The sequence below is a fragment of the Syngnathus scovelli genome, unplaced genomic scaffold, assembly GCF_024217435.2.
Source record: "Syngnathus scovelli strain Florida unplaced genomic scaffold, RoL_Ssco_1.2 HiC_scaffold_30, whole genome shotgun sequence".
In the NCBI taxonomy this organism is placed as follows: domain Eukaryota; kingdom Metazoa; phylum Chordata; class Actinopteri; order Syngnathiformes; family Syngnathidae; genus Syngnathus; species Syngnathus scovelli.
Window position 1 is genome coordinate 260,564 of NW_026061392.1, and position 21,426 is coordinate 281,989.

Sequence of the window (21,426 nt, forward strand, 5' to 3'; positions counted from 1 at the left end):
TTTGTTTTCATTAATGTCTTTTTTACTTTAAACATCTTTGGCGCACAGGATTGTAGGTACCTGATCAAACCTTCTTTCAAACAGCGTCACCTATCGATTGGGCGTCTATTATGAGTATTGAAGGTAAAAACAGTTGTATGTCTTGGTACGTGTACTTTTGGTATGAGAGAATGGGAAATGATCCCATCTCTGTGTTTTATTTGAAAACGTGTGATTTCATAACTTTATTCAAATCGGGAAACAAAATACGATCGTAATTTCTCAAATGATTTCTCAAATTTCAGAAGTGCTCTATATCTCTCGTGTCGCAAATAATTGAGGCTTTTCTCGTTGCTGGCATGGTTTGGAGTGTAATTTACCTCCACTGTGATGGTGGCGTTCGATATTTGACATTTGAATATAAATCTGTCAATTTACTTTAGAAAGTAAATGTTGTTTTCTAGAAATCTATACTGAGATGTATGAGGAACAACAATCGGGCGTATTCTTAAAAAGACAGACCTACAGCCGACAAAAAGGTTTTGATACGTTCATATCATATGACGAGTCAGGAACGTGGTAATTCCATATTATTTTGCATTGACTAATTTGGTTAATACAGTTTAGCAAGCAAATGCACAGTTCCATAGTACAGTTAATAACATGCTCAAAAGCATTCAGTGTGTCACAGCACCGCAGACCTAAACTCCATGTACGTACGACTGCGTGTGATTTTTGTTTTAATCAGAAAGACCAGGGGAGAGCGCGAACGCAGTCCACGACTGTTGTGTTTATACGGAGTAGAGATGAACACGAATGCAACTTCTTTATTCAGCAACTTTTTATTTTCTCCCCACTCATGTCTTACATAGCAGTACAATGCCCCTGGCGCACCACAGAGCCCCCAACTGTCAACATTATTTGAGACCTCCAATAACAAACTATATAATATTATAGTTTCAACATACGATAATACCACATCTCCCTTTTTCCAGGGATCATAGGGTAGACTGCCTTTGTCTCGTCAGACCTTAGAGCAGTGGTTCTTAACCTGGGTTCGATCGAACCCTAGGGGTTAGGTGAGTCGGCTTCAGGGGTTCGGCAGAGCTGGTATGTCATTGCCCCGCCCCCGCCCAGCTACCCCCCCCCCCCCCCCCGCCCACGGATGGCTGAACACACCTGAATATCGTGTAAATTCGTGATAACGCATATCTGAACTGTTCTTGCAAAGGCAACAGCAGAAGTCACACTGATTTGCTGGTATGTCATCCCCCCCTATATAGAGGGGTTCGGTGAATGTGCACATGAAACTGATGGGGTTTGTTTAACTCGCCCCCCAAAGAGGGGTTTGTTGAATGCACATATGGACCTGATGGGGTTCGGTACCTCCAAAAAGGTTAAGAACCACTGCCTTAGAGGATTATTCTGCCTCTTGTGTAGAAAGGTCTGTTCCTAACTTTTGCCAAGGTCTTTCAGGGCACCCTGATGGCACGAGTGCCTCTTTTGGGTTGTGTCGCTCTTGTATGCATGTCCTGCAGTTCAGTACCATTTTGTTCACTTGCTGGCTGAGTCCCGGCCACCACACAGATTGACGTGCACGTGATTTACATTCCAGGACACCTAAGTGTCCTTCGTGTAATTTGAACAGCACGTCGTTCCTCATTGCGGAAGGTATTACCAGTCGTGTGTCCTTTAGCATCTTTCACTGTTAATGTGGCTCGCTCCGGCCAGTCATTTTTTAGCGCTGGTTCCTGTTTTGCATGTGCTGGCCATCCTTCCATGCACATGGTCATGACACGCGAGCAGACACTGTCGGCTTTCAACTGCTCTTTCAGGTTTTCTGTATATGATGAGCTGACAGGTAGACTCTCAGTGACACAGTCCACAAATATGTTTGTGCTCTCCATCAGCTCCTGGTCATCAGTGGACATGCGTCATTTTACAGGTTGCACGTGAAAGTGTGTCTGCTGTCCAAAGCGACTTTCCTGGTACGTGCACGATGGAGTATGAGTAGCGCATCACCCTCATCCTGAAACCCTGGATTCTCTGTGGCAAAAGATCCAGTGCTTGGGCTCCAAGCAGGATGAGAAGGGGTTTATGGTCGGTCTCCAGGCAAAACTCCTTTCCAATGAGGAAATCCCGAAACCGTTCACAGGCCCATGTGAGGCCCATGTGAGGCCCAGAGCTTCCTTCTCCACCTGTGTGTATCGTTGCTCAGTTGGAGTGAGTGACCGTGATGCGTAAGACACAGGCTTCCATCCTTCCCCTCATTTCTGAAGAATTACGCCCCCCAACCCATATGATGATGCATCAGCAGATACTTTGGTGTCTCTGCCCGGGTCATACATAGCCAGCACCGGAGGAGAGGACAGAGCTTTCTTTAGGTCTTCAAATGCTGCTTTTGTCCTTTTGGGGCACGACCACCATGCCGGCACACCAATCAGTTGGCTCCTTCACCCGACTAATGATGCCCAGAGCTTCCATGCGCTGGAGCTCTCTCTTGACTTCACCCACCAGTGGTAGTGGAATCCTCCTGGTTTTTTTTACTGAATATGGCACGGCACCTGGCTTGACCTTTATGGTGTATGTTTGTTGTAGCTAACCCAGACCGCTGCGCAACTTGGGGTAACTTGCCTTGAAAGTCTCCATGTCTATGCTGTCGACTCGGATAAGCAAGCCAAGAAATGTGCTCTGGTTTTGATCAATATATCAGTGTTTTTTTTCATTTGCCGTTCTCATCCCTGATGTTTAGCTCTGCTTCAAAATGAGGCTTGTCTTCTTTCTGTGGCAACTGTGATTTTTTTCTGTGGCTCATCACCTGACACCTACCCACAGTTTGCGGTGTATTTGTCTCCCTAGACTCAATATATATATTTGTGTGTGTATATATAAACAGTGATCTCCAAGAACCACCATCATGTGTTTTTTTTTTTAACAACGATTACTTCTAGAACATTCCTTGAAAATAATACGTCCTCATCAGTGAGTTGTTTTAGAACAGGCCTGTCGGCTACTCATGTGGTAGTTGGGGGCTGCCTTTTGCCGATGGGCACAACTGTAGTGAATGCAAACTTCCTGTGTTGCAGAGAAGAACCAGCGGACACACATAGTCATTGCTTTTCTTTTTGTACCTTTAATCAGAAATCTGCTATTGGCTGTAATGAAGATTTGGCACACAAAACGTACCTATATTCCTGGACTTGGACTCTGACTCGGGGACTCGGACTCGGTCGGACTCTGTCATTTTTGCCGGACTCGGACTCAGACTCGGTGCTGATTTTGACCGAGTCCACCGAGTCCGACAATAAAAAAATCACGTTCAATTTTATTTTCATCATGCTGCTCAGAATGCGAGTAGGAATACTGTCCACAGCCCTGCTTACGATCAATGCGGCCACGTTGAGTTGCACTTAGGCTAATGTTTACATTTTAATCACTTCACAGGTTTCTTTTATATCAAACCATTTGTTTGATATAAAAGAAACCTGTGAAGTGATTAAATAAGGAAAAACAAAATGAACTTAGTACAATCAAATGTTTACATTATGTACCAATGTCAAGGACGATTATGTCACCCAGCTTATATCATTGATGTGTTTCGATAGTTGTGGGGTCGTCACTAATTATTTGTGTTTAGATAAATGTCTGAGCTATAATGGTGTAATTAATGATTAAAAAATATTATCTTACATGTCCCGTGTTTCAGAATGGTTATTTAATTGGGCAAGAGTGTTTTCAAGCGTTTTGCCTCATGCCAATGGCACTCAGGGCTAAGGGTGGGCTTCAATGACCATTTTTGTAAAGCCACGCATTTAATACCATGTCAAATAATATATTAGAGTGTAGGTTATGTTCCAATGTATCCACTTCTATCGGTTAAATTGTCAACCGTACATTTATGACTATGCCTCGAGTGATCTACGTTATGAACTAGCACAACTCCGGTGGGGCAGGGAAAATGTTATCGATCCGACGTCCGATTGGAACGTCGCCTCACTTTTACGTCCGCCCTCTCAGCAAGGGATCCTATATAAGCCGAACCAGCCAGTGTGAAAGCAGTTGCGTTCGTTCTGATAGATTTTGATCTAAATTAGCCTTGACTAAAGACGAAGCAGTCACATGAATTAATGGAAAAAATTGACAGCCGGACTGGGACCCGGACTCGGACTCGGTGGTCAAGAGGCCGGACTCGGTGCAAAAATCCGACCGAGTCCACAGCCCTGGCTCAAACCTCATTGAATAAAGTACATAAGCAGACAAGTATATTCACATATTAAATAAATAAAAGAAACATTTTAAACATATAATTATACCTACACACCAAATCAATAAAGAAGACATTGTCACGTGCTGGTGCCACCGGCGACAGGACCACGCCCCCCTGTCAATGGAATCGCCGTCACCTGCCACGGGCTCATGGACAGCACTATATCAGCGCCGCCAGCGCAGACCTGAGTGTCAGTCTGTCCCTTGATGCTGCCTTGCTCATCAGTCCCGAAGCTACGGACCCGCTTGACTACTTGGAACCCCCGCAGAATCGTTTGTCCTCTCCAGCCCGATCGCCGCTCCAGCGCCCGCTGTTCCCATCATCCCCTTCTCCAATAAAGTCCGTCGCTACGCACTTGGCTGTACTGTCCGTTCCCTTACAGTACAGACTGACCAACGCTATGCAGCCAGCGAACGACGAGACGGCATTGAGTCGACTGGAGCGAGCCGAGACCGCCGTCAGCAGCCTGTCTGCCGACATCCGGCACCTGATCAAGGTTGGTCAGCAGCAACAGCTACAGCAGCAGGAGATGGCCCAAGCCCTCCAGAGACTGTCGGTGGCTGCGTCCCCGGCTGTCACGGTACCCCCGCACCGCTCGTCTGCCGAGGCCAGGACGCTCGTGGACGTCCCGGAGCCCCGCCTTGGCAACATCGAGAAGTTTAACGGCGATCCCAAGCACGTGAGGGCATTCGTGACGAACTGCCGCATAATGTTCAGCCTCCAGCCAATCACGTTTTCGTCGGAATCAGCCAAGGTCGGGTTCGTCCTAACCCACCTCACGGGCGAGGCGCGGCTGTGGGGCCTGGCCGAATATGAAAGGATGGCCCCGGCTTGCGATTCCTTCGACGCCTTCGCGGAGGAATTGCTCCGCCTGTTCGACCTGGGATCCGCCGCCGAGGACGCCGCCGAGGAACTGGCGACGCTGCGTCAAGGTAGCCGATCGGTCGCAGAGTACGCCCTTAAGTTCCAGACGTTGGCCGGCAGCAGCGGATGGAACACGCCGGCGCTCGTTAGCACCTTCCTAAACGGACTCGCTGAGTACATGAAAGATGGACTGGTTGCGTACGATCGCCCGCGAACCCTGAGGGGCGCGATGGACTTGGCGGCCCGAGTAGACCGGCGGATCCAGACGCGGCGGCGCGATCGGGAGAGGAGGTCCCCGCGAAACCCGTGTGGTCACATTCCTCCGTCTGCTGGGGACCCGCCAACCACACCACCCGCCGAGCCCATGGATCTGGGAGGGGCTCGGGTTCCCTCGGAGGAGCACCGTCGACGCCCCTCACTGGGCTTGTGTTTTTACTGTGGGGAGGGGGGCCATCGGGTGGCGGGGTGCCCGTTAAAGAGGCCGGAGCTCACGCGGCGTCGGGGGATCCGCGTGAGCTCGACCAGCACCGGCTCTCCCAGCCCCAGCACGCTCACGCTACAGGCACGCGTCCAGCTCGCGGCGGGCGACCAGAACGTGGCGGCCTTGGTGGATTCCGGCGCGGAGGGGAACATCATGGACATTAGCCTGGCACGCAAGTGGGGTGTCGGCTTCCTCCCTCTGAGCCCGTCTATTCCCGCACGTGCCATTGATGGCCGTCTGATCGGCGAGGTGGCTTTCGTGACGGAACCAATTAAGTTATTGCTCTCGGGCAATCACCACGAGACCATCCAGTTTTTTCTTCTCTCCCTCCCAGGACAGCAGCTCATACTGGGGCACCCTTGGTTGCGGCAGCACAACCCGGTGCTGGACTGGGAGGTGGGGGTTGTTCGGCAGTGGAGCGAACGCTGCCATCAGGCGTGCCTGAAGGCGGCCACCAGCCCACTCAGCAGAGCCCCGCCGAGGTACAGTCCCGACATCCCCAATGTCCCAGCGTTTTATCACGAGCTCAAGGAGGTTTTTAGTAAAGCCAGGGCCACTTCTCTTCCTCCACACCGGTCCTACGACTGCGCTATCGAGCTGTTACCCGGCACCTTCCCTCCCAAAGGACGCGTCTACTCCCTGTCCGCTCCTGAGCGCCGGGCTATGGAGGAATACATCCGGGAGTCCCTGGCAGCCGGTATCATACGACCGTCCTCTTCACCTGCGGGAGCGGGGTTCTTCTTCGTGAAGAAGAAGGAGGGCACGCTACGCCCGTGTATCGACTACCGGGGACTAAACGAGATCACTGTGAAGAACCGATACCCTCTGCCTCTTCTGTCTTCCGCCTTCGAGAGCCTTCAGGGAGCCACCATTTTCACCAAGCTGGATCTTCGCAACGCCTACCACCTAATCCGCATCCGGGAGGGAGACGAGTGGAAGACGGCTTTCAACACCCCGAGCGGACACTACGAGTACTTGGTGGTTCCGTTTGGGCTCACCAACGCCCCAGCGGTTTTCCAGTCACTGATTAATGACGTGCTACGAGACATGCTGGACAAATTTGTGTTCGTTTATTTAGACGACATCCTCATTTTCTCACGCTCGCTCCCTGAGCACATCAAGCATGTACGGGCGGTGCTGCGCCGTCTCCTTGAGAATTCGCTCTACGTGAAGGCGGAGAAGTGCGAGTTCCACGCCTCCTCTGTCAGATTCCTCGGCTATGTGGTGCGTGAGGGATCCATCGAGATGGACCCTGGGAAGGTGCAAGCGGTCACGTCATGGCCTGTTCCCGAAACACGCAAGCGACTGCAACAGTTCTTAGGGTTCGCGAACTTTTATCGCCGTTTTATCCGTGGATACAGCACAGTGGCCGCGCCCCTCACCTCCCTTACCAGCCCCGCCTCCCCGTACAAATGGACGGAACGGGCAGAACGGGCATTTCAGGAGCTTAAGAGGAGGTTCACATCCGCTCCCATCCTCAGGGTTCCCGATCCCGACAGACAGTTCGTGGTAGAGGTGGACGCCTCGAACGTGGGTGTCGGGGCGGTGCTGTCTCAACGTAGCCACCAAGACGATCGCCTCCACCCGTGCGCCTTCTTTTCTCGCCGTCTGTCGGCCTCGGAACGAAACTATGACATCGGGAATCGGGAGCTCCTCGCCGTCAAGTTGGCCTTGGAGGAGTGGCGGCATTGGCTGGAGGGCGCCACCACTCCGTTCATCGTCTGGACCGACCACCGCAACTTGGAGTATCTGCGATCGGCCAAGAGGCTGAACGCAAGACAAGCACGGTGGGCTCTGTTCTTTGACCGGTTTGAGTTCTCTCTTTCCTATAGACCGGGTTCCCGTAACGCGAAGGCGGACGCCCTGTCGCGTTTGTTTCCTGGGGGGGAGGAGGGACAGGGTCCGCCTCCCACTATCCTCCCGAGCTCAGTTCGGGTGGCGGCTCTTACATGGGAGATCGAACGCCAAGTGGAAGCCGCATCACGCGATCAACCCGGCCCCAGCAACTGCCCGGAGGGTCGCCTGTTCGTCCCTGAAGGTCTGCGGTCGTCCGTGCTGCAATGGGCGCACGACTCACGCCTGGCCTGTCATCCCGGCGCGGCACGCACGAGGTACGTGGTGGCACAGCGTTTCTGGTGGCCCACCTGGCAAGTGGACACCAGCGATTACGTCAGAGCCTGCTCAATTTGTAACCGCTACAAGACGTCTACTCGTCCTCCGGCCGGGCTGCTTCAACCCTTGCCGGTCCCCCAGCGTCCCTGGTCTCACCTGTCGATCGAGTTTGTCACGGGCCTCCCCCCCTCTGAGGGAAACACGGTGGTCTTCACGGTGGTGGACCGTTTTAGCAAAATGACGCATTTCATCCCTCTGCCTAAGCTCCCATCTGCGAAGCAGACGGCGTCCATCATGGTGCGGGAGGTGTTTCGCCACCACGGTCTCCCACAGGACATCGTGTCAGACCGAGGACCTCAATTCGCTTCCACCTTCTGGACGGAGTTCTGCCGACTCCTCGGCGCCACGGCCAGCCTCTCCTCGGGGTTTCACCCTCAGTCCAACGGTCAAGCGGAGCGCCTGAACCAGGAACTGGGCAGGTCTCTCCGATGCATGGCCGCCGGGGACCAGCGCGGGTGGGTCCAACAGCTTCCCTGGGTAGAGTACGCTCACAATTCCCTCCCCAGCTCGGCTACTGGACTTTCGCCTTTCCACTGCGTCTTCGGGTACCAGCCACCCTTGTTCGCCCACCAGGAGCGTGGTGCGGCGTGCCCGTCGGCCCAGGCTTGTGTCCGCCGTTGTCATCGCGCCTGGGCGAGGGCCCGGGTCACTCTTCTCCGCTCTGTTTCAGGCTACGCCCGCCAGGCGAACAAGCACCGGACACCGGCTCCGGAGTACAGAGTGGGGCAGCGTGTGTGGCTCTCGACGCGGGATTTGCCGCTGCGAGCAGGATCCCGCAAACTGGCGCCCCGCTTTGTTGGACCGTTCCCTATTCAGAAGGTGATTGGCCCGGCCGCAGTCCGTCTTCTCCTTCCAGAGTCCCTGAAGGTTCACCCCACGTTCCACGTGTCCCGTGTGCGGCCCATCCATGAGAGCGCGTTGGCGCCGGCGCCCGTTCCGCCGCCGCCGCCCCAGCTCGTTGAGGGGGGCCCGGCTTACGCTGTCCGCTCCCTGCTCCGATCGCGGCGGCGCGGTCGTGGTCTCCAATACCTCGTGGACTGGGAGGGTTATGACGACGCGCACCGCTCCTGGGTTCCGAGCCGCTGGATACTCGACCGTTCGCTCATCACGGAGTTCCATCGCTGCCATCCGGACCAACCGGGTCCTCGGCGCGGGCACCCGAGGAGGGACGAGGGGAGGTCTTGCCCGCCGGTACCGGGGTCTTCTGCTCCCGCGTCCGTCGATCCTGCGTCTGGCGAGGTGTCGGACGTTTCGGCGGTGTGCTGACCCCCCCACCTGGTCGCCCGGGGAATTGCCTTCCTTTTTTGTTTTTTTTGTTTTGTTTTTGGTTCCTGGGGACGTCGGGAGCCGTCCCTTGTGGGGGGGGTTCTGTCACGTGCTGGTGCCACCGGCGACAGGACCACGCCCCCCTGTCAATGGAATCGCCGTCACCTGCCACAGGCTCATGGACAGCACTATATCAGCGCCGCCAGCGCAGACCTGAGTGTCAGTCTGTCCCTTGATGCTGCCTTGCTCATCAGTCCCGAAGCTACGGACCCGCTTGACTACTTGGAACCCCCGCAGAATCGTTTGTCCTCTCCAGCCCGATCGCCGCTCCAGCGCCCGCTGTTCCCATCATCCCCTTCTCCAATAAAGTCCGTCGCTACGCACTTGGCTGTACTGTCCGTTCCCTTACAGACATAACTAGACATTTTTGATAAGTGGTAATGAGAAAGGTTTTTATAACTTTATGATCTGATATATATATTTCTGAGCACTTTGAAATAACAAATGTTTTTTGATATATTGCCTGAATAGCTTAATGACCCTTAAGGAACTGTTCAATGCATGCCTGATGATTTTCTAAATCACGGACACTGCCAAAGTCGTCTAAAAATGTTCAGTACTTGATTGTATCTTATGTTTTGACTAATTCTAGACACCAGTTTTCGATTACTACTGAACGTTCTGGACAGAGGGACATATTTTGCCTAACAAAGAAAAGATATGGTTGAAAGCATGATTAAACTAAGAATATGATGACGTAAGCAAGTACATGGAGATCAAAAGAACAAACAAACAAAAACATGGTAAGTGGTGAGTACAAACTTTGCATGGTCAGGGAACATTAATAAATAGGTAGATGATGTCACAGCCAAAAGCTCACATAATTCCGTACAAAATGACAAAATTGAAAGAATGATGAATGGATGAGGTGGAACAGTATATGTGCAAGAATGTTTACAGGAAGGTCACTTGGAGATAAAACCAGCAGGTGCCAGAGGGAGACAGCCAAGCCAAAGACGATCGTCAAGGCTGAAAGACGGAAAGGACAACAACAGCCCCCACAAATCGAATCTCCCATAATCAGCACCCAACCCCACGGAACCAGCTCTCACCGAACCAGCACCCACTCCCATGGAATCAAACTCTCCTGTGAACTTGTCCCACCCCAAAGACTCATCACCCATCAAACTCGGCCCACACTGGCCGACTGAATATAAGCTGACCAAAGAACCTTGAAGGTGGCCTTTTCTGAATGGAGACTTTGCGCTCTTGAAAGGCCCAGCGCTGTATTGTACTTTCCTGAAGACAGAGCTTTCTGAACAAGAATTGTGATTGAACTCAACCAACCTGTGTAAGTCTAATTTCTGCTTCAGTGTCTTAGCATTTTCCTAAATCTGAAGAAATCAAACGAGCACACAGTGAGTAAATTGGATAACTGGTGATTGGCAATGACTTTTGCCGTGAGGCGCAGATAGTGCACTCCCTAAATTGTGGACAAAATCCAACAGGTGCATGAACTCAATCTGTTCTTCAACAGATTTGATTCCGCCTCCCCCCCACCCCTTCACCTCGCTCCGCATCTTTTTCTACCACCTTCGACACTCCAGCCCCCCCGCCAGCTCACCAACCCCCTCCCCCGGAGTCACTCTTCTGTCTCCTGTCTCCACTCCATCACCCCGGTCTTCCGACATCCCCCTCTTCTTTACAGATCTTCAGGTTCACTTCAGAAAGATCAAAGCAGGGAAGACCCCGGGCCCAGACGGCATCTGGCCGAGACTGCTCAGGGATTGTGCGGACCAGCTGAGTGGTGTGGTCAGGTACCTGTTCAACCTAAGCCTGAGCCTGAACAAGGTCCCAGTACTGTGGAAGACCTCCTGCGTGGTCCCTGTACCAAAGGTGCCATGCCCCAAGGAGCCTAACCACTTCAGGCCTATTGCCTTGACTTCCCACCTGATGAAGACTATGAAGAGGATCATCCTGGGTCACCTGCGTTCACTAGTGGGAGCGCAGCTGGACCCCCTGCAGTTTGCTTACCTGCCTGGTGTTGGGGTGGACAATGCATTGATTTATTTACTGCACAGAACACTGCTTCACCTGGAGGACAACAGGAGCACTGGGAAGATCATGTTCTTTGTTTTCTTCAGCGCTTTTAACACCATCCAGCCGTCACTGCTTAGGGTGAAGATGGAGAAGGCGGGTGTGGACCAGTGCCTGACTGCATGGACAACGGACTTCCTCACCGACCGGCCGCAGTTTGTGAGGTTACATCGCAGTGAGTCCGACGTGGTGCACTGCAGCACTGGTGTCCCCCAGGGTAGGGTGCTCCTTTCCTTTTCACCCTGTTCACGTCAGACTTTACCCACGACACCGCACACTGCCAAATCCAGAAGTTCTCCGACGACATGGCCATTGTTTGAAATGTCGCAGAGGGGAACGATCTGGAATATAGGTTGGTCATCAAGGACTTTGTCAGCTGGTGTGAGCTCAACCAGCATCAGGTGAACAACACCAGCAAGACGAAGGGGTTGATTGTGAGCTTCGGGAGGACAGCACCCATCTTCACTCCAATGAACATCCAGGGATCGGACAGTGAGGTAGTGGAGAACTACAAATTCCTGGGTGTTCGCCTTAACAACAAACTGGACTGGACTGGACTGATCACACCCATATCCTGTACAAAAAGGGCCAGAGTCGCCTCCATCTGCTGAGGAGACTGAGGTCCTTCGGTGTGTGCAGGGCTCTCCTCCGGACCTTCTATGACTCTATGGTGGCCTCGGCCATCATCTACGCTGTGGTCTGCTGGGGTGGGGGCAGTAGTGACCGGGACAGGGGGGGACTGAATAAGATGCTCAGAAGAGCGAGCTCTGTTCTGGGCTGTCCCCTGGACTCCATTGAGGTTGTGGGTGAGAGGAGGACGTTGATTAAGCTTAAATCCATCATGGACAACACCTCTCACCACCTCCATGAGAGTGTGCGGTTCCTGAGCAGCTCCTTTAGCGGCAGACTTTTGCACCCTCGGTGTAGGAAGGAACGGTTCCTCAGGTCCTTCATTCCCTCTGCTGTCAGACTTTACAACATGCATGCCGCCTGATAAAATGAATGTGTTTCGTCTCTACTAGCAGCACTTGTGTTTATCCTTGTCTGTTATTTACCCTTTTTTGTAATTCTGGCACTTGTTTTATTCTTGCACTCGTATTATTATTGCACTGATATGCGCTGCTGTGACAAGTGAATTTCCCTGCTGTGGGATGAATAAAGTTCAATCAATCAGTCAAGAGTTGGTTCAGACTGAAGTCAAGTTTTTGATTTCAAAGCATGACACGTTAAATTGACTATGAAAGGGATCGTCTGATCCGAAGTCAGGTGCCTTATCCATTAGGCCACATCGCCATGTGAAATACTCCATGTTTTCAGTGTGGCCTTGATAAGACTGTTTAACGGTTCCCAACAAGCAAGGATGCCCAATGTGGGAACCGAACCCACGGCCCTGAGTTTAAGAGTCGCATGTTCTCCCCACTGAGCTAACCAGGCTTTTCGACCTTGGAATTGTTTCATTTTTTCATTTTTTTTTGAATGGGTTAGGGGAAATAGAGAAATGTTTTAAGTGTGGCCTCTGAAACACATCTATTGATAAGACTAAAGAATCAAAGGTTCCCGACAAGTGTGGGCTGCCCAATATGGGGATAGAACCCACAACCCTGAGATTAAGACTTGCATGCTCTACCACCTGAGCTAACCAGGCTTCTCCTATTAAGAACTGTTTCATTCTTTCACTTTTTTTAATGGGTTTGGTTCACGAAAACCAGAAGCCACGTTTTAAATCTGGCCTCTGAAACACATTCGTTGATAAGACTAAACATTTAAAGGTTCCCAACAAGTGGCAGCTGTCCAATGTTGTCTCTAGTTGGAAACCCCAGCCCGAGTTGGAAACCCTAATTGGAAACCCTTGCCCCAGTTGGAATTCCTAGTTTGAAACCCTACCCGGAGTTGGAACCCTAGTTGGAAACCCTAGCCCTAGTTGGAAATGCTGGCTCTAGTGTGCAATAGAGAAAGCATTTTTTCTTTTGGTTTTTGTCACTTTGTTGCACTGAAAATGGAGATTGGGGGGGAGTCAGCACAACAAAAAAGAAATCAGAAACCAAAACCTTTCTGACAGTATAGAAAAGAATAATAAATAATACATAGAATAAGGTTTACTGTCTGTGAAGTTGAGTTTAATTGAAATGGCCAGTGGTTGAATCAATTTTACAGTAAAATAGCTCTGTAAAACCAACGATTCATGGCCTCGGTAGCGCAGGCGGTAGCGCGTCAGTCTAGTAAACTGAAAGTCGTGAGTTCAACCCTCACATGGGGCTATGTCTTATTTAGTCCTAACCCTAACTCGAGCCCTTGTTGGAAACCCTAGCCCCAGTTGGAAACCCAACTTTGAGAATGGTCAGACAGAAGTACCTTTTTCTTTTGATGAAGTTCAGTTTGATGGAAATGGCCGGTGGTTGAATCAATTTTACAGTAAAATAGAATTTTAAGACAGGTGCCACAAATTCTCGTTGGCGCAGGCGGTAGCGCGTCAGTGTCGTAATCTGAAAGTCGAGAGTTTGATCCTCACACGGTGCATGATTTATATATATTCCAACCCTAAATCTAGCCCTACCTGTAAACCCTAGTCCTAGTTGGAAATCCTAGCCCTAGCCTAGTTAAGTTTGATCAAAATGGGCGGTGGTTGAATCAATTTTACAGTAAAAAACAATTGCACAAATTGCAAATGCATAGCCTCGTTCGCGGAAGTGGTAGTGTGTCAGTCTCATAATCTGGAGGTCGTAAATTCGACCCTCACACAGGGCACACTTTTATATAGTCTTAACTCTAGCCCGAATTGGAAACCCTCATCCTCGTTGGAAGCCCCAGTTGGAAACCCTGGCCACAATTTGAAACCTTAGTTGGCTTCCCTAACCCGAGTTGGAAACCCTAGTTTCAGAATGCTCAGACTAAAAGTCACTTTATCTTTCTGTGAAGTTCAGTTTGATTGAAATGGCCGGTGGTTGGATCAATTTTACAGTAAAAAAGAATTGTAAAACTGTAAATGCACAGCCTCATTAATGCAGGTGCTAGCATGCCAGTCTCACAATCTAAAGGTCAAGAGTTCGGTCCTCAGGTGGGGCAGACTTTTTATATACCTAGTCCAAACTAGCCCTAACCCTAACTCTAGCCCTAGTTGGAAACCCTAGTCCTAGTTGGAAACCTTAGTTGAAAACCCTATTTTCAGTAGGGAGCAGGTTGCTCAGACTAAAATAACTTTTTCTTCTTTTAAGGGGTAGGGCAGCAAAGTAAGCAGGGATTGTGAATATCAGCAAGCACAGGTTGCTCAACTGGAGTCAAGAGAAACAAATTAAAAATTGTACATCAGATGAAAAATGTGCCTCTTTCTTTTGGCTTTTGTCACTGACATTTGGGGTCACCACAACAAAGATCAAAACAGCACAAAAACAGTTTACCTATATTTTGTCACGTCTCGCCCCCAACTGCTCCACTATGTGTCTGTCTTGGTTTCTGTCTGTGTGCTCGCCCCTCCCCTCCTGTGTGCCCATGATCAGTGTGATTGTTCCCACCTGCCTCTCGTTACCTGTCGTGTATAAAAGTCCTGTCTGCCCCTCTCTCCCTGTCGGATCATTGGTTTTGGTTTTGGTTGCTGTCGTTCGGTGTTGGCGTGCTGTCTTGGTGCCGTCGTGTCCTGCTGTCTTCTTGTTTCACGTCCCGGTCAGTCAAGTTATTGTTTAGGTCATGTCAGTTTACCGAGTCTGTATTTTGAGTTGCTTCGGTGGACCCTGGTCCGGGCTGCACTTGGTCGTCCTGCTCCATGCTCCACACCCGACCGTGACAGAATGATCCGACCATCACAGCGGCCAGCGCTTGGACCACCCTTCACCACCAGCTCCCACTGCGACGCCCGATCCACATCCGAGCATGTTCCAGCGCCATGGGCTTGCAGCCGCCATCGGATCTTGCTCCAGCGACGCCGGGCTCACGGCCGCCATCGGAATTCCCCCCCGGCGCCATCAGCTCTGCGACCGTCGTCGGACTTCGCTGCCGCGACGCCGGACCCGCGGCCGCTATCGGAGTGCCCCCCCGGCGTCATCAGACTCACGGCCGCCATCGGGCTCCACCCCAGCGTCGCAGGACCCGCGAACGTCGCCAGACATCCAAGCCAGCTGCGTCGGACCCGCGATCGTCCCTGGCTCCGCTCCCTCTGCTGCGGCGCGTGATGGCTCTTGCCGCCGCGCACAGCCCCGCCTTCCGAATGTCGCCGATCACTGTACGGACTTTGTGAGTGGCCGCCGATCGCGGTACAGACTTCCCAAGGCGCCGCCCCAGTGCGGTTGTGTTTCCCCGAGTTTCCGCGGAGTGCGGTTCTGTTTCCCCAAGTCGCCGCCCGTGTGCTGTTGTGTTCCCCAAGTCGCCGCCCGAGCGCGGTTCTGTTCCCGAAGTCACCGCCAGAGTGCGGCTCTGTCCCCTAGGTCACCGCCAGAGTGCGGCTCTGTCCCCTAGGTCACCGCCAGAGTGCGGATCTGTCCCCGCAGTCACCGCCCGAGTGCGGATCTGTCCCCGCAGTCACCGCCCGAGTGCGGTTCTGTCCCCGCAGTCGCCGCCAGAGTGCGGATCTGTCCCCGCAGTCGCCGCCAGAGTGCGGATCTGTCCCCGCAGTCGCCGCCAGAGTGCGGATCTGTCCCCGCAGTCGCCGCCAGAGTGCGGATCTGTCCCCGCAGTCGCCGCCAGAGTGCGGATCTGTCCCCGCAGTCGCCGCCAGAGTGCGGATCTGTCCCCGCAGTCGCCGCCAGAGTGCGGATCTGTTCCCCGAAGTCGCCGCCAGAGTGCGGTTCGGTTCCCCCAAGTCACCGCTCGAGTGCGGTTCGGTTTCCCAAGTCGCCGCCCGAGTGCGGTGCGGTTCGGTTCCCCAAGTCGCCGCCCGAGTGCGGTGCGGTTCGGTTCCCCAAGTCGCCGCCCGAGTGCGGTGCGGTTCGGTTCCCCAAGTCGCCGCCCGAGTGCGGTGCGGTTCGGTTCCCCAAGTCGCCGACCGAGTGCGGCGCGGTTCGGTTCCCCAAGTCGCCGCCCGAGTGCGGCGCGGTTCGGTTCCCCAAGTCGCCGCCCGAGTGCGGCGCGGTTCGGTTCCCCAAGTCGCCGCCCGAGTGCGGCGCGGTTCGGTTCCCCTAGTTTTTTTTTTTTTTTGGGACGTCGGGAGACGTCCCTTGTGGGGGGGGTTCTGTCACGTCTCGCCCCCAACTGCTCCACTATGTGTCTGTCTTGGTTTCTGTCTGTGTGCTCGCCCCTCCCCTCCTGTGTGCCCATGATCAGTGTGATTGTTCCCACCTGCCTCTCGTTACCTGTCGTGTATAAAAGTCCTGTCTGCCCCTCTCTCCCTGTCGGATCATTGGTTTTGGTTTTGGTTGCTGTCGTTCGGTGTTGGCGTGCTGTCTTGGTGCCGTCGTGTCCTGCTGTCTTCTTGTTTCACGTCCTGGTCAGTCAAGTTATTGTTTAGGTCATGTCAGTTTACCGAGTCTGTATTTTGAGTTGCTTCGGTGGACCCTGGTCCGGGCTGCACTTGGTCGTCCTGCTCCATGCTCCACACCCGACCGTGACATATTTTCCTCTTTCAATTTGATGATACACTAGACATGAATACCTGTTTAGATTTGAAATCTTATCCATTAGGCCAGATAGCCATACAGGAAATTCTGACAAGTGATAGCAGTGCAATGATTTTTGAGCATATACAGTAAATCTACAGCCTAGATTCAAGTGGAGTTAACTGACTGGATCAGAAGATTAAGGGGTTCAAGTCCCTTCGTTGTCAATTTAATGAATGTCAAGAGGAAAGTAGCCTAGTGGATAATGTGTCTAACATTAAATAATAGTTTTTATTTTGTTTCTGCATTACCCAATACATCTCCTTCACATTGTGACACATTCTCCCATTATCTGTCTGTGTTAGGTAGAGAAAAAGATTTTAAAGGAAAGGTAAGTATTGTTGTGCTGTGTTTTGTTGTATTGTGTGTTGTCATTACCGTATTTTCTGGACTATAAGTCACGTTTCTTTTCATAGTTTGGGTGGGGGGGCGACTTATACTGAGGAGCAACTTATACGTGATTTTTTGTCACAAATTTTCAAAATAAAAAAAAAAACGAAAAATGGATAAACGAACCGTGATGTAGCAAGGGATTACTGTAGTTTGAACTGCAAGTGACATCAGCGGCGCGGCGGTTGTTTACTTAAAGGACAAAGGATTCGATCACGGGATGACGAAGATGACGAAGGGCCCCATGTACTACCGGCATCTTTAGTGGCTTTGCTTGTAAGTGACACAGAGGACGGAGAGTTTTTTTTTCCCAATGATCATCACACACACATCTGGGTGTGGTGAGATTTGTCCTCTGCATTCAACCCATCCCCGTGTGATTTTGATCCATCCCCTGGGGGAGAGGGGAGCAGTGAGCAGCAGCGGTGCCGCGCTCGGGAATCATTTGGTGATCTAACACCCAATTCCACCCCTTAATGTTGAGTGCCAAGCAGGGAGGCAATGGGTCCCATTTTTATAGGTATGACCCGGCCGGGGTTTGAACCCACAACCTTCCAGTCTCAGGGCGGACACTCTACCACTAGTTTGAAGGATTTAATGATTTGGAGTGACACAGAAGGTTTGAAAAACTATTATATGTTTCACGCACACCCGGTCCTATTCTATGGAGCTCTCTTCGACCTCTGTGGCTGGAAGTGCCACCTCCAGGGATGGAAGTCCACGCTGCCACACGCCTGGAAGTCGATGCCGGTGCTTGGGGCTGTGTGGCGGTGAACTGTTTATGTTATTGTTATTTGATATATTTGTCATTTTCAAAACTTGTTCAGGAAAAAAAATATTATTCAGTGGTAATGTTGGACGTTTTCAATAAATACAAATTCATACAGTTTTAGGGTTCTCAGGTTAAAAAAGGCAATGCATGCACGGGGGCCCCCAGGGCTGCGTGCTTAGTCCATTGCTCTTCACCCTGCTGACGCATGACTGCACTGCGACCTACAGCGACAACCGCATAGTGAAGTTTGCTGACGACACGACTCTGGTGGGTCTCATCACGAAGGGCGACGAGACTCGGTACAGGTCGGAAGTTGACCTTCTGACCATGTGGTGCAGGGACAACAACCTCCTGCTGAACGTCAATAAGACCAAGGAAATCGTTGTTGACTTCCGGAAGGGTCACACCTGCCGCTGATCATCGACGGTGCTGTGGTGGAGTGGGTGAGCTGCACCAAGTTCCTGGGGGTGCACATCAGTGAGGACCTCTCCTGGTCCGCAAACACCTCGTCACTGGCAAAGAAAGCTCAGCGCCGCCTGTACTTCCTGCGGAAGCTCAGGTGTGCATGTGCTCCTCAGGCAGTCCTGTCTACATTCTACCGTGGCACCATTGAGAGCGTCCTCACCAGTTGCATCGCTGTCTGGGGTGGTAACTGCACTGAACAGAACTTGAAGGCCCTGCAGCGCATAGTGAATACGGCTGGTAAGATTATTGGTGCTTCGCTCCCCTCCCTGAAGGACATTTACACCTCCCATCTCGCCCGCAAGGCAACCTCGATTGCCAGAGATGTGAGTCACCCGGCTCACTCTTTGTTTGACCTTCTGCCCTCTGGGAAGAGGTATAGGAGCCTGCGCTCCCGCACCACCAGACTCGCCAACAGCTTCTTTCTCCAGGCTGTTAGGGCCCTGAACTCGCTACCCCCTTCTGCGTAGCGTGTGGCACTGTTGCGCTATTTTCTGGAATGTCTGCTGTACGCACACTTGCTCCTTTTTTTGCTCCTCTTATTTATTTATTTATTTGTTGTGTTATTTATTCATTATTTATTCAGCACGCTTTTGTTATACTTGTTTACTTGTTTGTCTGTTGTGGGCCATGTCTTGTCACCATGGGATAGGGGGGAACGAAATTTCGGTTTCTTTGTATGTCTTCGGCATGTGGACAAATTGACAATAAAGCTGACTTTGACTTTGACTTAAACAGTTCTACGAATCCTGTTTCATCCACTGAGTGTGTATGTGTGCCACACGTTTTTAGCAATTAAGCCCGTGACTGAAAATGGCGTGTGCGGTAAAGACGTCGGCCCATGATCAAGAAGGTGGTTCACCCCATGTGAGGCTCAGCCATTGCACTACGGTTGTGCTGACCTCTGCAAATTCCCCTACTGTGTGAATCTTGACTGCATTATTTCTGGTAGTGGGGGACTGTGTTCGCGCTCTCCTCTGGTCTTTCTGATGAAAACAAAAATTAAGCGCAGTAGTATGCACATGGAGTTTAAGTCTGCGATGCTGTGACACACTGAACGCTTTTGATTATGTAATTAACTGTACTCTGGAACTGTGTGTCAGGGTTCTCCAGATTATTCTTATCGTATGATTATGTTGGAATGCAGCCTGTAATAAATAACCTAGCTAGATTAGTTTTATGCTTATGTTGGAATGCAACCTGTGATAAATCACCTAGCGTGTCCCATCCTACACAAAGTCGTAAAACACCCCTTGCTATGTTTTGACTAGAGGTCAAGGGCTTTCTCTATTCAGTCCACTCTTACCCCCACCCTGTTTCTCTTAATAAAAATGCTCTTGCAGGAGGCGAGAGTCAGACCTCCATTCGAACATCGCTGTACGCACAGCGACGAATGGACTCTCCACCTGCAGGTGTCTAAAGGGACTTACTCGTCTCCCGTGTGGTTCTTGCAAAATAAGTTGGACTGAGCGAATCTCTAACACTGTGCATTTGCTCGTTAAACTGTATTCACCAAATTAGCAAATGCAAAATAATATGTAATTACCACGTTCCTGACTCGTCATATGATATGAACGTATCAAAACCTTTTTGTCGGCTGTAGGTCTGTCTTTTTAAGAATGCGCCCGATTGTTGTTCCTCATACATCACAAGTATGGATTTCTAGAAAACAACTTTTACTTTCTAAAGTAAAATGACAGAAATATTTTCTAATGTCAAATATCAAACGCCACCAACGCAGTGGAGGTGAATTACACTCCAAACCATGCCAGCAACGTCAAAAGCCTCAATTATTTGCGACACAAGGGAGACATAGAGCATTTCCGAAGTTTGAAAAATCATTTGAGAAATTACGATCGTATTTTGTTTCCCGATTTGTGTTGAATAAAGTTATGAAATTACAAATTTTCAAATAAAACACAGGGATGGGATCATTTCCCGTTCTCTCAGACCAAAAGTACACGTACCAAGACATACAACTGTTTTTACCATCAATAATCAAAATAGACGCCCAATATAATTGAAAGAACGAGCGCCATCAGTGTTCGATCAGATACCTACAATCCTGTGCGCCAACAATGTTTAAAGTAAGTGAGACATTAATGAACACAAAATACTCGTTTAAACATTCTATTTTGCTTGAGTCCTTGTAAGTATAGTAAATCCATCAACTTCTATTGTTTGTATTAGAAGGAATGGTTGCTGCAATTTGAGTGTGAGACCGCCTGTGAATTTAGTGAGACCAGCAGTGGGGTGGCCCGTTTTGACTCAGATTTTCAGATCACTCGTTTCTCTTCAGATCGAATAAATCTTTCGCCTTTTACTAAAGATTTCTGTGGAGAGGAACAATAAAGAGTATACCATTTCCGTGGAGAGGAACAATAAGAGTATATCTCAATTTGTTGATGCTCTGCGAAAGAATATCAATATTGCAACGGATAGCCGCCTATATCATACTCCGTGCAACAATCATACGTTCACATAATTTATACCGGCACGTGTGAACATGTTCACATAAACAGAGAAATTATGCCGAGTGCAGACAGACAATCACGTTTAAAACCTCGTTTATCATCCATCCATTTATCCATCCTATTCCGCTTATCCGGGTTGGGTCGAGGGGGAGACAGCTTTAGGAGGGACTCCCAGGCTTCCCTCTCCCCAGCCACTTCATCCAACTCAACCCGGGGAATCCCAAGGCGTTCCCAGGCCAGCCGAGAGACATAGTCTTTCCAGCACGTCCTGGATCGCCCGCGAGGTCTCCTACCGGTGGGACATGTCCGGAACACTTCCAAAGGGAGGCGTCCAGGAGGCATCCTGATGAGATGCCTGAGCCACCTCATCTGGCTCCTCTCACCGTAGAAGAGCAGCGGCTCTACTCCGAGTCCCTCCCGGATGACCAAGCTTCTCAAGGGAGAGCCCGGACACCCTGCAGAGGAAACTCATTTCGGCCGCTTGTATTCTGGATCTCGTTCTTTCGGTCACGACCCAAAGCTCGTGACCATAGTTGAGGGTAGGAGCGTAGATCGACCGGTAAATTGAGAGCTTTGCCTTTTGTCTCAGCTCTCTCTTCACCACGACGGATTAGTACAGA

At 50.9% G+C, this 21,426-nt stretch overlaps 1 non-coding gene and 1 pseudogene across 1 annotated transcript; both read left to right on the top strand.

The window, feature by feature from the left end:
• Positions 1-19,146: 19,146 nt before the first annotated feature.
• LOC125966032 (U1 spliceosomal RNA) lies at positions 19,147-19,312 on the top strand. The gene has a single exon (XR_007480021.1). It is a non-coding gene; the product is annotated as a U1 spliceosomal RNA (small nuclear RNA).
• A 1,301-nt stretch (positions 19,313-20,613) lies between these two features.
• LOC125966037 (U5 spliceosomal RNA) lies at positions 20,614-20,698 on the top strand (annotated as a pseudogene).
• Positions 20,699-21,426: the final 728 nt, after the last annotated feature.